The sequence below is a fragment of the Falco punctatus genome (genome assembly GCF_963210335.1).
Source record: "Falco punctatus genome assembly, chromosome: 2".
Lineage (NCBI taxonomy): Eukaryota > Metazoa > Chordata > Aves > Falconiformes > Falconidae > Falco > Falco punctatus.
In genome coordinates this window covers 119487774-119505053 of record NC_137581.1, presented here as the reverse complement: position 1 = coordinate 119505053, position 17280 = coordinate 119487774, and the positions used below count along the sequence as shown (strand labels likewise).

Below are 17280 nucleotides of genomic sequence, written 5' to 3'. Positions count from 1 at the left end.
CATACAACAATAAAGTCATATCAGTGGTGTCTTCCTCAAAGGTCATCATGCCTCTAGCTTTAAAATATGAAGTGGCTGGTACTTGCCTTAAGTGGGTTGGAAGCTTCTCATTTCACTGTAGGCTCCGTAAATTATTTTCTTCCCTGTGTTGTTTCAAATGTTGGTTTAAAACTCTTCTCTGGCAGCTGTGTCTATCTTTTTTTTTTTTTTTTTTTTTTTTTTTTTGTTTGGCGCTCACCTTGTGTGAGATTAGGCTGGTAATGACTGCTTACTCTTTTGCTGTCTCATTTGGTTGTGGATAAAGCAGAGGATCTGATGTATTTTTCTGAACTTGTTAAAAATTTGGTTCTTTTTCTCGATTGTTATGTCATTCTCTTCATATTCTGCACGCTGCCAAGAGCTATGATCTGTGAGTTGTGCTTGGTAGCTGTCTGGGGCTGAGTCATGTTGTCTTGCAGTTCATCTGAGTGCAGAGCCAGCAGGAGTGAGCAGCTTGGCTCCCCGCATCCCTGCGTATGTGTGTTGCGTTATTAAGAGAATAGCCAGCTCTATGGGAAAAGTGAGTGGTTTTCCAGTGGTGGTTTCCTTTTCGCATTGCCTGTGCTGTACAGTAAGTATGGATATTCTGGGAATTACAGTCCTCAGAGGGTCATATGATGTATGTTAGAAGCAAGCCAGCTGGGAGGAGCAGGTGAAAGAGATACCCTTGGCTTCAGTATCAAGGGTGGTAAAGATGGGTCAAGGTTTTGTGTGCCATGCTGAGAAAGGGCTAGAAGATGCAGTGTTGCTTTTGTGGTTTCAAGCATGCAGAGTGAAAGGGCTGTTTGACAGCAGGCAGCTGAGAGGTAAGGCTGAGGGAGGAGGAGCAAACAGCTGCTGTGTGTTTGAAGTCAGAGGCATGTGCTCCTTAGCAGTGGAGGACACAAAGACTGATCTTGCCCACTGGTTCTGTGGGTGCATAAAGATAAAAAGCCCTTGAAAGGGTGGGCTGAAGGCAGTGGCCACCCCGTTTTCATGCAGGGCAGGAGCTGTGTGTTAGTGTAGCCATCCAGAGGGACGTGTGAGAGGGCATTCCCACTGCCCAACTTCAGGCACTCTTAACAGCCTAAATTGAGAAGGTAGTCTGCTATGTGATCTCTCAATGGACCTATACAAGGTGATTCAAAGCAGAAACCTAAAACTGATTCTCTGTGGGAAAGGGGGTCTTTCTGTTTGGGCTATATTTAAGGTGCATAGGTAAGTTTGATTTCTAATTAAGGCCCCCAAGTTATCTACAGACAATTAAAATGCCTCCACCGATCTCTCTTACTCGTAAGCTCTCCGACTAAATATTTGACTTATTATACTAAAGAACATGACAGGTTGAATCTGCTGCTTGTGTTTTAATCACTGTATGAAATCAGTACAGAATGGAAATGAGGTAAATGTGAGGTGGCAAACTTTGAGAATTCCCTGTTACATGAAAGTGATCCTCAACCTAGTTAAGATACTAACTAATCATGTGGTGGTGTCTGGATGTCTACTGTAAGAATTTGGTAAAATCCTGTAATGAAGATTACAGAGTGAAGGTGGCTGTGTCAGGATATGATAAAGGGATCAAGACAATGTGAAAGAGGCCTTGTTTTGGACTCTTAAATCCCTTTGTAAGGTTAGGATTTCAGATGTGACTTCCTGAAAAGCCCAGCTGCTTGGTAGACAGGGAAATAACAGAGGTACAAGACATTAAAATTAAACTAACAGTTACATTTATCCATTGCAGTATTTTCCTATCTGTTAACTAGTTTTTGTTTTGTTGGGTGTTCTTACTTTGCTGGTGACTTTCATTCCTCTGGAGTTGTTAGACAGCCTTGTGAATGAAACTTTATGTTGCTGCTTCTGAATGAATTCCATCAAAGAGCCATAGATAGTACTTGGAAGCAAGAGAGATGTTTTGTTTTGGTTTTCTTTGTTCACCAACTATTAAAATATTGATTTTCTGCAGTCAGTCAATGTATGTGGCTTGGAAGCTGTTTTCATTTGTGTGGGTTTTTTGCTGTGGTTCAAGTGACTTTTTGCCCAAATACACTGAAACATAAGAAGAATGAAGACATCAGATGCAGGTTTTATTTATAGCCACATAAATAAGATAAGGTATTGCCCTCATGTAAGGTATCAATTTTTTTAAAGGTTAATACAGTATACAATATGCCAAGTTAAGTGATACGGTAGCAATGCTTGTAGCTTAAGTTGGCTATTTCAAAAGTTGAAAGTGAAGTGAATTCTTGCTAATTGTAAGACAATACTCTGGCTATCCCAGTGTCCTTAAACTTTCAAAGTAATCTCTTTGTTTTGACTAAATATATACAACTTTATCAAATGGCAGCTGTTCCCAGGGGTGTAGCATTCTGCAGTGCACTGTCAGGCAGTGGTTTAATGGCTGAGCTGTGACAAGATCAGGCTCTTCTCAGGGTGTGCAGTGCTCCAGCAGAAAGCAGCTGGTCCCTCTTTGCATGGGAGCTGAGGCTGTAAGGGCCACTGGAACCCGCTGTTCTTCTAGTGCCCTCGATCCATCTGTTCTGTAAAAACACCAAACCGAAACCAAAAAAACAAATGCACCACAACCCAAACAAACAAAAAAAGATACAAGGTAACTGTTGTAACAACAAATAATTTTCAGTTCCAGGACTGTTTGCTTAAATACATTTTCATTAGCCCATTCTAGAAATGTACACTGTGCTATGTCCACAGTGCATACCGCCCTCCCCCCAGTATCCAGTTATTATATAGTCATCTGTAATAGCTGTTTAAGAATATTAAAGTGGAGCAACTGGAAAATCCTTTCATGTTATGATTTCACAGTGCCCTCAAGGATCCTAGGCTCTTCAGAGCTACAAAAAAAATTAAGCCATTTATTTATGATTTTCAGGGTTGTTAAGCTGCAAGCCACCATTGTGGGTAACTTTTAAAGTAGATTGCCACATATTTACCTGTTTTATTATCACAGACTCTGAGACAGAAAGCAAAACCTATCACCTGTGGCACTCAGAATTCTCTTACTGATAATTTAAGTTGGTATATTAATAGGAGTTTTTCCTGCCTTGGTGAATAATTACTTATCAAAAATTGGTGATAACAATGGCTGTTTGTTGTTGGGTTTTTATCTAGTTAATTCAGCTACTAGAAACAATCTAGCTATTGTTTCTCTGTTTACTTAGAGCCCAAAGAGTGGTTGTAAATCAAGTTGAATACAGCTGGTGGCTGGTCACAAGTGGTGTTCCCCAGGGCTCAGTGTTGCAGCCACTGTGCTTAATATCTTTGTTGATGATCTGGATGTGGGGATTGAGCGCACCCTCAGTAAGGTCACAGATGACACCAAGCTGGAGGGGACCGTTGATCTGCTTGAGGACAGGAGGCTCTGCAGAGGGATTTGGAAAGGCTGGATGATGGGCCAAAGCCAGTTGTGTGAAGTTCAACAAGAAGTTCTGGGTTCTGCATACGGGTCACACCAGCCCCACAGCGCTGGGGGCAGAGTGGCTCAAAGCTGCCCCATGGAAAGGGCCCGGGGGTGCTGGTCAGCAGCCGGCTGGACATGAGCCCCCAGTGTGCCCAGGTGGCCCAGGAGGCCAACAGCACCCTGGCTCGGATCCGAAACGGTGTGGCCAGCAGGGCCAGGGCAGTGCCCGTGCCCCTGTGCTCGGCGCTGGTGGGGCCGCACCTCGAGCCCTGGGTTCAGTTTCGGGCCCCTCAGGCCCAGAGGGACGTAGGGGGGCTGGAGCGTGTCCAGAGCCGGGCAGGGGGCTGGGGCAGGGGCTGGGGCACACGGCTGGGGGTGCTCAGCATGGAGAGGAGGGGGCTCAGGGGGGACCTGATCGCTCCCTACAGCCGCCTGACAGCGGGTGGTAGCGAGGGGGGGTCGGTCTCTTCTCCCAGATAACAAGTGACAGGTCAAGAGGAAGGAGCCTCAAGTTGCACCAGGGGAGGTTTAGGTTGGATATTAGGAAAATTTTCTTCCCTGAAAGGGTGGTCAAGCATTGGCCCAGGGTTGTGGTGGCATCACCACCCCTGGAGATGTTTAAAAAACACCTAGATGCGGTGCTCAGGGACATGGTTTAGTGGTGGGCTTGACAGTCCTGGGTGAACGGTTGAACCTGATGATCTCAAAGGTCATTTCCAGCCTAAATGAGGATAAAATTCTATGATTACATTTTTCATGGTCATCAAGTACTCAAGCCTAATTATTTTCATTTATTTTGTTACTGGCTTCTAGAAGTGAAAAAAATACTATTCTCAGACATTAAATAGGAATAATGTAAGAGTTTAACCCACTTTGCTGTTGAACAACTTAAAAAAAATCAAAAAATAAAAAGGACTACTTTTCAAAGTTTCTGTGCACTGTAGAAATCCTTACTCCAGCAGGCAGTTGCAGTACAGCTGATGATAATAGAGTGCTGCTGCATTAATTCTCTCTGCTGAGGATTTAAATCCTCTTTTTATCTTTGGTTTAGAAAGACAAGCTAAGTTTGGCTCTGTCTATGCCTGTAAATAAACCGGCCCAGGCACTGTTGTTGGTCCCTGAGGCCAGGCAGCATGGCGTGACAGGGCTGGTCACCACCATTCTTAGTAAAATTGCACAGCCGCCACCACCCCCTCGCACCCCTGCTCCCAAAATACCTGCATCCAGGGAGTGATCCTGACCTGTTCCAACCCTGAACCTCCCTGGAATTTGCTTGGGAAGACACCAGCTGGCACAGGCTGAAGCTGCTAGGGAGTATCCTAATAATTTAACACCACAGATTGCCGTGTGCCTAGGTCATCACGACTGTAGTAACCATATACAGATATAGCTGGGGTGTGTGCATGTGCATATAAGTACACATACGTGTGCACAGACACACTGTAATATGGGGCCTTTCATCTTTGTTAATTTTGGTTGGACCTCAAATAATTAAATTACTTTCAACTGGCTTCTTGAGGAGTGAACTCCTTAAAGGCACATTGGAAGTACTTTGGCAAGAATTTCACTGACTTAAGGCTCTTCGGCTTACATTTTCAACTCTTTCATTTGCACTTGGAGCAAATCAGCTGAAGTATGATATTGTTTCCCATGCAAAATTTAGTAGAACAATTTGCTTGACTATGAGCAATTAGAAAATACATTATCTGTTTGCAAAATGACTATGAAAGCTAATTGTGAGGCCAGGCCTGTTTGTCTATGCACCTTGCTAATGAGTTCGTTTGCTGTAAACTAGACAGTCCACTTCAAAACATATCTCCACCTTCATATATTGTTTTTAAAAACTGTGTCAGCTTAATTTTAAAATAACCTAACCCTCAGGGAGCAATTTTACTTGAGTTCTTCTGTTTCTTTTCTGTTATTAATTGCATCCATCTGCCAGAGCAGGTGCAAAGGCTTTAACTAAGTCCTGTCATTTTAGCCCTACCTCTTGAATTTACTCCATCTGTGCGATAGCAAAGAAGTAATCAATGTCAGTATCTTTTTTTTTTTTTTTCCTCTCTTTTTTTTTCCTGTTCCTGCTGAGTGCCATGATCTTAGTTCTTTCTAATATGGATCAGAGAAAACAACAGCAGCAATATTTAACTCCAACATCCTATTTAATATCCTGTCTGGATATTTCTGGGATTTCTTGTTTGACTTGAGAATTAGGAGCCTTCTTTCTTTTCCATTCAAATATCTCTGCTTTCACCAGAATTTCTAAGATTTTTCAAGTTGTGGTAAGTGGTTGTAAAATATGCCTAGGGACTTTCCATTGCCAGCTTTCTCTGCAGTAGTAGTTGTATTTTGACAGGAAACAACCCTGTGTCTATTGAACATGGTTTACCGTAGGAAAGACTTCCTTTGAACTTTGGCAAGTTGAAATAACCTCAATTAGTGGAGATCTGAATGATACTAGCAGCAGCTTTAATTGAAATATTTGAATGAGGCACAAAAAATAGATTTTTCCACAGCAAGCCACAATGTTTTCAGTTTAGTAAGATAGTGTCTTATAGTTAAACAGGGAAATCATGCAGTGCTTGGAAATTGTAACTTAAACATTATGATTTATTTGCTTATATTTCTTCTTCTGTGCCACTCATTGTAGCTTCCAGTGTTCTGTCCATCCTTCTAAAAGAAGACAACTTTTTGTGCTATAATCTGCTTGTTGACTCCTTGACTATGAATTTGTGGTGTATCTTGTGTTTCCTGTATGCTTCAAGTTCTACCAGTAGTTTGTTTGTGAGCAGAGTGGAACCTTTTGTCTTTGACGGGTGTAGTAAACACATTGGAGGATTCCCCCCATCCCACTTGCTTACCTTCATTTAAAGTAAGTTTGGTTTTTGTTTTTGTTTTTTTTTTCCAAACTGAAAGTAAACCATATGTTTTGTAAAGGAAGTCACTATTTTAATAGAGCTGAGCGATTTTGGACTTTTTGCGTGGGTCATTTGCAAATGCAGGTTGAATGCATTTGTTACTTGTAATTATTTGCTGAATGCTTCAGAGCATTCAGTTATTTGCAGACTGAGTTTACAAGATTTTTGCATTGCTTGCTCATTCTACATAATGCAATTGGTGACTGTATTTTTCTACTTCGTTACAAGATTATTTTTCTTCTTTTTTAAAGGAAATGAAAAATAATGAATCAGACTTCTGGGGAGAGGAATAAGTGATTTTTGCCTTTCTCAAATGTTCATTTTAATGCATTAAGCAGTCATATTTTGAACAACAGTGAAAATACATCAGAAAGTGGGGGTTTTAATTATTCTATTAATTCTGTTGTATGGGAGAGCATAACACTTGTTTCCATTAAGTTTCACATTAAGGTATGTTTTTTCAAATGAAATATAAAGAGGTCAAAGTAGAACTAATAAAGTGAAGCTTGAATTAACCTTTTTTGCTGGATTTCTGTCACATTCCTGTCTAGTTTTCAATGTATACGGTTCTACATGGATGCCCTCATTGTCCAGGCAGTCAGAAAGTGTCCAGCAGAGCATTGTCACCCTTGTATCAAACAGTACAAAGGTGGCTTTAATTAGTGAGAATGTGATCTGGGGGGGGGGGGGGGGGGGGAGGGGGGATTTTGGTGTTTGGGGTTTTTTGTTTATTTTGGTTTGGTTTTGTCTTGTTTTGTTTTCCTGCAGGTCTATTTCCCAGTGTTTTTATTCTGTTCAGTTACCAGTCCCTTGCTGGTAAATTCCAAACTGGCTATACTGGCTTTACAGGTCTGTTGTGCCAGTATTTTCCTCTCTCTTTCTGTTACTCTTGGTTTTTTTTAATTATCTGGTATTTTACAACTTTTCTTTAAATAGTGTAGCGCTATAGGTGTAGCCAAAATTGTCAGCTTATGTAGTTCAGTTCTTCTCAAACTCTTCCTTCATCAGGCTGAAGAGGTACAAATAATCTAGAGACAATTTCTCTTAGCCAGCAGTCATCAGTGGTCAATGACAGCTCCTCGTAGGCTTTATCCTGCTCTTGCACAAATTAGCCAGACTGTGTCCCAGTGCTCACTTTTTAAGGAATAAAGTATTCATGATTAAAGCCTTGTATCTCTGAATAGCTGTATAATTTTGGAACTAGGTACAATATATGGTTGGTACTCAGTAAAGAGTCTGTCACATTAACTGAAATTTTCTCTTAGTTTTTCTATGTAGATGTTTATAAAAGACAGTCTTCATAGTATTTCCTAGATTGTCCCTAATCTTGAAGTTTGACTTGCTTTTTCTCTTTTCTCTTTGTGAAAGGATAGTCTAAATGCTACAGGTTTTCATAAGAATATCGTTAATATTCTTATGTGTTAGCAGCTTGGAGAGTGTGTTGTGCTTAACTCTGGCCAGGTAGAAAGGAGTGTCAGCAACTGAGTTTCTACTGTTCAGTGTCTTTGTCCAAGCCTACAAAGAGGGGCTGGAGGAAGTAGGAAAGTCCTATGTCTTGGAATTTTTTCCCCCTGTTTTTATTTTACATATAGGCAATGTATTCAGAATTTTGAAAAGCAAATAGTGGTATGTTTACATGGCTATTTGTGGATCCTTGAAAAAGCAGGCTGATCTTATAAAAGCTATATATAAAAAGGATATTTGGTGATTTCTGAACTGAATGTGAAGGCTTCCCTTTTTGAAGGTGCATTGAGATGCAGAATAGCTTGCTAATTCTGAAAACCTCGGATACTTTCATCTGCTTGTTCCTGGTTTTCTGAAGTTGTTTTGGAACAAACACAACACTTTTGCTGTTAGATACATGGCTCAGGCCATTTATTTTCCATGTGCAGCATACCTAAATTTTGTCAGATTAAAGGGGAATAGAATGGGTTCATTAACTCCTCAGTTCTTTTGTGCTACATACATTGGGTTTGGACTTCTGTCAGTACACTTTTGGATTGTTCTGTCTAATCCAAGGCTATAACTGATAAATGGTGACATGGTCAGGAAGGGCTCAGTTGTGCTGCTGATGTGTGAGACAGTGCTAGGGGGATCAGATCAGTGTGCACAGAGCCTCAGTAAGACTCTCTCCATGCGGTTTGAGTGGGTGCCATTTACTTGTATCTTAGCTGTCTGGTGTCACTGTCGAATACAGGTGAAGAGACTGTATAGCTTCCAGGGTGAAGTCCATATGCTGGAAAGATTGATTGAAGCTTGGCTCAGGTCTTCCAAAAGAGAATTTTTAAAGGCAGCTTCTGAAGGGATGAACACTTTAGAATAGAAAAAATAATATTCTTGGTGAGCTTTCTCCATTTGGTGACATACGGAAGCTAAGTATAGTAATTTTGCCCCTTTATTGTACAATTTCAACACAACTTCTGGAGGTGTATTGGAATTCTTACTACCTTCCTTCATAACTCTGTGGTCGGCTGAAACAGTGCAATGGCAGGGGTAATTCACTTTGTGCACCCTGAATAAAAGCACATTCTGCTACTCTTAAAATCAGTGAGACCTTACACCCAAAGCTTTTCAACCCAATTTCATAGCCTTGTACAGTGTCATGACATAAAGTCCACCTTGGATTAGTTCGGCTGAGTGTCTGTTCCTGTGCATCTGCCATATCTCCTGCTCATGCAGAATCATAGAATAGTGTGGGTTGGAAGAGACCTTAAAGATCATAGCAATTTTAACTTACTGGCACTGGGATTATAGGTTGTTGTGACTTTTATGGAAACCAGGCAGATTTGTACTTTTCAAAAGCAGGGCATGGTACATACCAGGGTATGTGTGACAGAGTGCTTGCCAGTTCAAATATTTTAAAAATGGGAAACTCTTTGTAAAGGAAAAAAATTATAACATGCATCCCCTTTTTCTTCTTTTTTTTTTTCTTTTTTCTTTTCTTTTTTTCCTTTGACCAAGGCTGAAAATATTCTCTTGTGAACTTACTCCCCTTGACTCATGGGCTTTCTATATTTTTTCCTTCCACTTGACTAAATTATGCCAGTTGGATTTTGAATCTATCAGACATGATTACTGAGCAGTGAGGCCTATGAAGAGTCTAGTTGGTTGAGCCAAAAAGCAGAAATAGAGCACATAAACTGCTCGGAAATCTCCTTAGGATAGATAGAGAAAATTTGCAGAATTTATCATGCATGAATTCTAAACAACTGGTATTCTGGGAGGGTACTTGAATTAACACAATCTGGGCAGCAAATAAAACCTTTAAAAAATTTTCAAGGAAACCAATGATTACATAAACACCCGCACGGAAAATGTGTTCAATTTCAGGTCCTCTAGTGCTACTGTGTAAAGGCAGAACTAGCAGAAGGCTGTAGTATCTTCACATGCAATTGTACCAATGACCTCTGAAGGAGGAAGAAAGAAATCAAAGAGGTGGCAAAATAGTCATAGAGAGCAGTCACAGCAAAGATGCTGTTAAGCAGTAAGCAGAGATTGAAATCTGCTTAAAAATACAGGCTTGTGGCACTATTTAAATGGTTTGGTTTCACTGACATTATCATACAAACATCACCTTTTGGATTTTATTCAAAGCACTCCCAAGTATTCACCGTTTTGGAGGAGTTAAGGGGCCCCTTCCTCAGCCAGACTAAATGAGTAGAGCTGTCTTCAAAAAGACAGAGTAGTATTTATACCAAGGACCTGTTCCTTGTAATGGTGTAGGTGAACAGTTTATTGCAGCTCAGCATTGTGCCAATAGCAGCCATGGTGTGAAAGCAAAATGTTGTGGATGACTCCATATGTTAAATTAAATGCATTTGTTTACCACGTTTTCCAGTTTCCAGAAGGCTTGATAGGTACCACAGCTAAAACTGTACTTACTAATGTGCTACTTCAGTAAAGTACTACTTTTTATAAGAAAGAAATGTGGGATCTTCTTCACTATTTTTGCAAATAGCACTTGATCTGTTCCCAATTATTGCATAGCTTATCTGTCAGTCAGTTTATAGTTCAGCTGCTTTTACAAGATACTGTACACTGAAGCTCACGCAAGCTTTCTGCATTTTCAGTCTGACTGGCTTATCTCTTTGGCATTAGAGAAGTCACAGTTTACTTTGAAAGAATGCTTGTTTGCTGAAATAGTGAAACTTGACTGAATACTGGAGGCAATGCCTGGCAAGTGAGTTTTGAGCTTGGAAGGTTTGCTATTCTTTGTGAATATTTGAATCTAACTCCTTCATCGACCAAGTAGAACAGAAAAAAATGCTATGAGATTATTTTTTTAATTGGGCCTTCCAGCCAGAATTTCAAATATTAAAATACTCTTTATAAGCTGCTTGTGAAGGAAGAGTAGGATAAGAATTAATCAGAACAGTGGCAATAATTTAGTATGTAATGCATTTGCTGCAGTTGCAGCTTGTCTATGAAGTAGCATACTACAAATGCAGCCGTTATGTGAAGCCTTGTTTGGATCTGGCTTGTGCAATTTTATTGTATTTTAGTGAATTTTACTATTATCTTGGAAATAATGTCAAATTAGCCCAAAGAAACAGCAGAAGAATGCAGGACTATTCATTGAAATTACTACAGGCTCATAGGAGTACGAGTAACATTAGATATATTTTCACTCAGCTGATGTTAGTTTCAGAATGACAGGCTTGTAGAATCATCAGGAAAAGCATTGGCAGTTACTTTGGCTAATGTTTAACTGTATTGCATGAGGCATCTAAGTACTGTGTAGTCTGAGGTACTCAGTTTTACATATTCTCAAAGCTTTATTTTTTTTTTTTTTTTAAATGGTGGTGTTATAATGAAATACTAGTATGGTATTTTTAAAATACACTGAGTCTTCTTCAGGAGAGATGTAAAATTAGAGTAAACTGACATCAGTGGCACTGTCTTGGTTTAAACCAAAATGTAAAACATGGCTCTCCAGATTGTCTTCTAAATTGTAAAGTTTACCAGCTTTGTGGATTTATGTCTTCAGTTGCGCTTAATCACTTTTAGTACTTGTATTCATTCTCTCATTTTTAAAGTACTTGTATATGCTTAAGCTTCATCTGTGTCCAAAGGCTTTGCTAAAATGAGGCTGGATTTTGACAGTGGCTTTTCAGGAGTGGTTAGCAACATAAATGTAAAAATTTATGTTTGGAAAATGTGCATGACTTCTACGAGAATTTCTCCATTGTTTGTGGTCTCTTTGTCTGTGTATATGTGTGTAAGGACTAGAAAAACAAACTTGGGCAACTTCTGAAAGCTTGGTTATACAGGCAGAACTTTATCCTGAGGAAAGTGGGTATGTTTGGTTTCAGAGTTTTTCCATAGATGAATTTGCTTAAATGCAACTTGAAACCTTGACTACTTGATTGTAACTCTCAAAGGGATTTATTTTTTTTTAAAGTGAACACTGGGGGCTGCCTAAAAATAAAACTGGCTCAATTTATTTGAGTGTTTTCTCCGAGTTAAAATGTACCGAATACAGCCAAATGAGTCAGTTTCATCTTCTCCATCTACAGCTGGTGTGACGGAAAGAAATGGTCTTTTTAAATAGCCATGACAGTCACAGTTATTGCGAAAGGGTGAAGGGGGGGGGCGGGGATGAAAGAAATTAATTGGGAAAAAGTCTAGGCCAATGATGACTAGTAGTGTGATAAGTTACAGTAAAGAGAAAATTATTTGAACCATGACATGAAAGCTGTGTATTTATAAAAAAATCATAGTGGCAGTGCCCTACATTCTGTCCTTGCTCTATATTATACTGGCATGATGACTGGGAGAACTCAAGTCTACGATTTCACCATTAGAATTACATTTTTAAAAAGCCTTACTTATCAGAATTAACATCAAATCATTGAAACTTTTTGAAGTGCTAAGAGGTGAGTAAACCTGTTTTGCAAATAATCAAATCATGTAAGAATGGAAATCATCACTGAGCAGAGTTTTATATTTTGTTTTTAAGGTGAGGAGATTTACTTGTATCCTGAGGGTGCTTTATTCCTGTATTTGCCCAGTCATCTCCATAATGACTGATTTCAGGATCATGCCTAATTTTTACACAGATCAGAAAACACGTTGTTCAGTCAAAGTGGCATTTAATTTTTCCATATGCTTTTAAACTTCATGGTTAACAAAGATCTTAGGTCTCGGTTGAATTCTCACCAGCTTTCTTATTTTGTCTTGCTCATTGTTTTAGTAAACCTGTTTTACGTGACTGTCCAAGGGACAAGTGGAAAATAGTTGCCTATCAAAGAGAAGGTTTTTTTAAAATAATGGATGTTCTTACTGTTTATCTGTTAGACTGAACCGTAAAGAATTAAACTATTTAGAAGAGATCTTCAATAAAATTCTAAATCCACTTTAAAGTATTGGAAAAGGCATAGAAGGAAGGTCTGCCCTTTGTTCCTGTCACTGTTCTTGTTTTCTTCTATGCCCTTTTCTTCTTGGCTCCCCAGAGGCCTTTGCTTACAGTGTGATAGTGACATTGTGTGTATCCCAAAAAAACAAATACAGTAGTTCGGTTGTAATCTTAGCTCCTACTGCCCACACAGATTCCTGAACTCTCTTCCCTTAAGCTTACATATTGGTAATTGGGAAGCTTGGAAAAACAAAAAGATGATGAAGTAAGTTATGTACCACATTGAAAAATAAGGAATAATAGAAGATCAAAGGTGACAAAAAGAAATTTCACCCCCAAGAGCAGATGAGAGAGTTGAAATGGGCCCTGCTGAGTTCCTACTGATGTTCCCTGGAGAAATATTCTGGGTAATATTTTTACTTCTACTCTCTTTCTCTCATCTTGCTGCCTAGTCTCCCTTATCTCCCATGTCATTCACAGGCAGAAGTGCTGAGCTCTCTGTTCACTGAACTAGATCATGAAATGACACACCTGCTGAATAGGGAGGGGATACTGCGCTGATATTCTTGACTGGGAAGGAAAAGACTTGACTATGACTAAGGGCGTTTCTGTGGGTGGGCTTGGCTCTGTCTTCACAGAGCTTTGGATTCCATAACAGTATGTCTAATGGAAAATAAGAATAAACAGGAGAACTGAGCTCACTTTTCTACAGAGCATTCATCTGGGCCATCTTTTTGGGTATAGCACTACTGCGGGCTTGTAGCTGCTGGAATGCATGCTAGTAGTGGACTGGCAAGCAGTGGTGGTCAGCCATGGTGTGAGAACTTCACTGTGCAAAAACTTGCCATCTCTAGTTATTTCAGATCAGTTTAGTATTGGACAACCAGCTGTTCAGGGCAACTCAGATGGAAATTGATCTGCAAAAGATTTTTACTGTACTGTCCTGGGAACCTTCTCAATGCCCGATGCTTACTGCTTTCCTTTTTTGCATAGTCAGAGTTTTCAAAATACATGGCCCTCTTCAGTGGGCATATACCTCTATTCATTACTTCCTAACGCCAATGCAAATGTTTCAGCTTCAGAGGCACTGAAAGGCCTATTTCACCTTTGTGGAAGATACTTTCATACGATTGAATGCTCGAAGCTGAGGTGTTGCATCATACAGAAGTATCTGGAATCACAGAAGGCTCCTGGAATGGATAATAGAGCATGGTCACAGTGGACTGTGATGAGATGGTTCCTTGCTATTGTGTGAAACTGGATGTACTGCTTTCTTTCTGGGCTATGAGACTGTTTACTAGGTGTTTAGGCATTGGAAAGAAATGCCATAAACATGAATGTGAACTGTCAGAGCAAATTGTCTGTTGGAGTCCAGAAAATGAAGTTAGAAACTAATCACCTTCATGTCGCAGGCAAGGCCTATTGAAATTCATATTGCGTAACCATATTAACACATGGTTATTAATAGAAATGGGTAGTACAGCCTTGCTGTTTCTAAGCTGCTTTCAAACAGGTCTTCCTCCATTTCCTGGCTGCATGACTGAAAGAGCTTGTAAATAGGTTGCCTGAGCCGCGGTGCTTGTCTTGTGTATTCTTACTTGCTGCCATCATTGGACCGTTTGGTAATAACCATATGACTTTTTGAAAAAGTGACAAAAAAGGGCTCTCATATTTGTGTATGTAGTTCTGCGTTGTGTCTTCCTCCAGGGCCAGCACAGCCTTGTCCATTGAGAAGTGTTCCATGGAACTGTTCCTCTAAAACTGTCTGCAGTCTTTCACCAGCATGAAGCATGAGTTCAGTGTTTCCAGGAACAAAGCTTCTCTGCTCACTTCAGAATTCATCTGTTTATTTTACAGGGGATGGATCTTTGAACAAACCATAGGTGATATCCAGGCTTCCTACATTTAGGTTACATGCTGTCCTATTGCTAGTTTGCTGTGTTTCTGTTCCTATGCTTTTGAAAAACACCAGCACCTTCTGTTCGCGTAGCTGGGACAAGTTCACTTCCAAGAGAGCCTGTTCTCCCTTCACTCTGGGCTGGCAAGAGGCCAAGTATCCCCAGCGCTGCTGCTCTGTAAGAGACAGGTGTGGGTGGCTGACTTCTGTGCAGAGGGAAGCAGCCCCTGGGCTGGTAACTGCATGGGTGTGTTTTCAACTGCATGCCCCTGGAAGGCTTCTGTGGGAGACGTTATCCCTGTGGGAGTCAGCACCAAATGTAGGCACACGGTGGGGAATGAGCGAGGTGCTCGGTTTTGTTGTTTAGCAGCTTTGTCCTCTCCAGTTGATGCAGGTATAGAACAGAAGGTGATCCCGAGAGAGCCATATGCATACCAAACTGAACTGCTACCTTTGATTTTAATTATCTTTTTTTTTTATGACACCTGTAGATAAGGATAAAGCACGTTGCCAAATTAGAGGAATTCTGCAGTACCTGTTCCAGAGCTGTAAACATTTTAAATGCTTTGGGACACTTACCTTTATGAAATCTTAACTTCAGTAAAATCTGAATGCTAGTCAACATTTAGTTTTTCATTTGCTTTTGCTCTCCTTTTTTCTTTTTTCTCCCCCCCCTTCAAATATTCCATATTGGCTGCAATCTGTTTTAACTTTTAACCCACATGGGGATATGCTTAACAGGAGAGCAAGAGAAAGGAGAATGAGTGTGAACAGCAGAGCAGGCATGAAGACAACAACTTAGCTGACTTCTGGAATGTTGTGGAATTCGATACAGATGGAAAATAGAAGTTGAAGAGCATAAAATTTCCAGTGTGGGTGCCATTTTGAGTAGGCTGTGTGGGTGGAGAATGGTGCTAAATGCCAAGCAGGCAAGTAGAACTGAAAGTCTCTTTCCAACTACTAACAGACAGCTAGCAATGGAGTGTGTATGTGTGTTTGTATGTCCCAATGCAGCTGTTTTGTAATAAATCACTAATAGTAACTGGTAAAGCTCAGTTCATCAGCATTCGCTGCTTTCTTGTCCATAGAGTTCTTTTCCGCCGTAGTTTCAGTATGATTTTTATGGTATCCTTATTTAATGTCTTACGGTATGTAGTCAGATGGTTCATGTGGCTCTGAAATCTTTTTTTGGTCAGACTGTATGAGATATAGCAGGTCAAAAGTGGTTTTGAGTATTCTGGTTAGCTATCATTCCTTAGTATGGAAGTAGCATTACTTCTAAGAATAAAATGCTGTTCCTTATAGGGTGAGGATGTAATACTAGTGCTGCTGGACATCTCTGCTCCTGCTTTGTTCTCAGGTCCTCAGTTCAAGTTCTGATGCTTTGTTTTGGCATCAGGCCCAGTTCCAGGAGCAGATCTTTTCTCTTTGCTCCAGATGTATTTCCTGTGTGTTCATGTGACTGTCCTTCAAAAAAAAAAAAAAAAAAGCGTGCAGTAAGCAATTCGTAATTAAAAAAAACAAGCCAAACAGAAAAAATTGGCTTTCTCTTTAGGAAACAGCTCAAATAACTTTTAAGAGGCAGTTCCCTAAGTGGAAGAGTGCATGACAATACTTAGACTGTCAGGTACTTTATCTTATGGAGGAAAAGGGGAAGCTCAAAGACAGTCACTATACATTGAGTGTCCTTGCCTAATTGTCAATCAAAGGTGGATCCCAAATGACCTGACAGAATCTGATATTCAAGACGTGCCCCTTTGATGGCAAAAATCCTTTGTAATGAATGGTTCAAAACTTGTCTTCCCTTTAATGTGAGGCTTTAGAAGAAGCCATAAAAGCTTTCGAATATTTATATGTATAATAGTTGTAGATCAAATTTGAGCTAAGTGGAGGTTATTAGTAACAAGAAAGTGTTCCTTAATAGTCAGATCCTTCTGAAAAATTAAAATGCAGAGCATCTCTATTGTAATGCAAACAACTCTGTGTGTGTAGGAAGTGGGGTTATAAGGGTTGTAATCACTTGGCTATTATTGTTCTAGGAGAACCTTTTTGTCTCCAGCTTATGAGAGGAAGGTGTAGTTTTTGCAATCCTGTCATCTACAAAAGACTACAAGAATCCCTCACAGTAATATTTAGAATTCTGCTTTCAGTTACAGCCAGAAAATAAGGCTGAACTATAAGTAGTGCATACCAGAAATGGAAATGACTCAGTTCAACAAGCCTCCCAAATTTATAGGTGGTTCCTTTAGAGAGAGCTGACACTGCAATGCATGTGGTAGTTATCTCTGAAAGAGGTACACATGCTCTCGTGATTGAAAGTTAGAAATCAAGAAGAACCTTGGTTGTGAGGCAGTAACTGGGAAGTCATCTGAGATGCAAAGGCAGTGAAAATGTTATAGGGTCTGTATACAGCCGGAAACTATAGCCATGGGTTGTTGTTAATAAGTAATATTAACATCAAGTTTTCCTTCCACTGAATTTTAAATAGTAAATATAGCATTTGGAGGAAGGATGTTGGTTGTTCTTTTCTCCTACACATATCTGGAATGCAGTCCTGTTGCTTCCAGGTTTTCCCGCTACAGCTTGGGGAGAGACATTGTAATGCATGTAATGTCTGTTCACAACTGGCTGTTTTGAAGTTATAGGCCAAGCAAAGGGAAATGTGTAATTTTACCACCTC

At 40.0% G+C, this 17280-nt stretch overlaps 1 protein-coding gene across 1 annotated transcript in view; it reads left to right on the top strand.

Moving 5' to 3' along the window:
- Positions 1 to 17280, top strand: part of LOC308058911 (uncharacterized protein) — a 160338-nt gene that overhangs the window by 1160 nt on the left and 141898 nt on the right. Inside the window, exons 4-6 of the mRNA XM_080375471.1 lie at positions 459 to 6302; positions 13017 to 13110; positions 13780 to 15529. The gene's annotated coding sequence lies outside the window, so the exon portion shown is untranslated. The remainder of the gene's footprint in view (positions 1 to 458; positions 6303 to 13016; positions 13111 to 13779; positions 15530 to 17280) is intronic.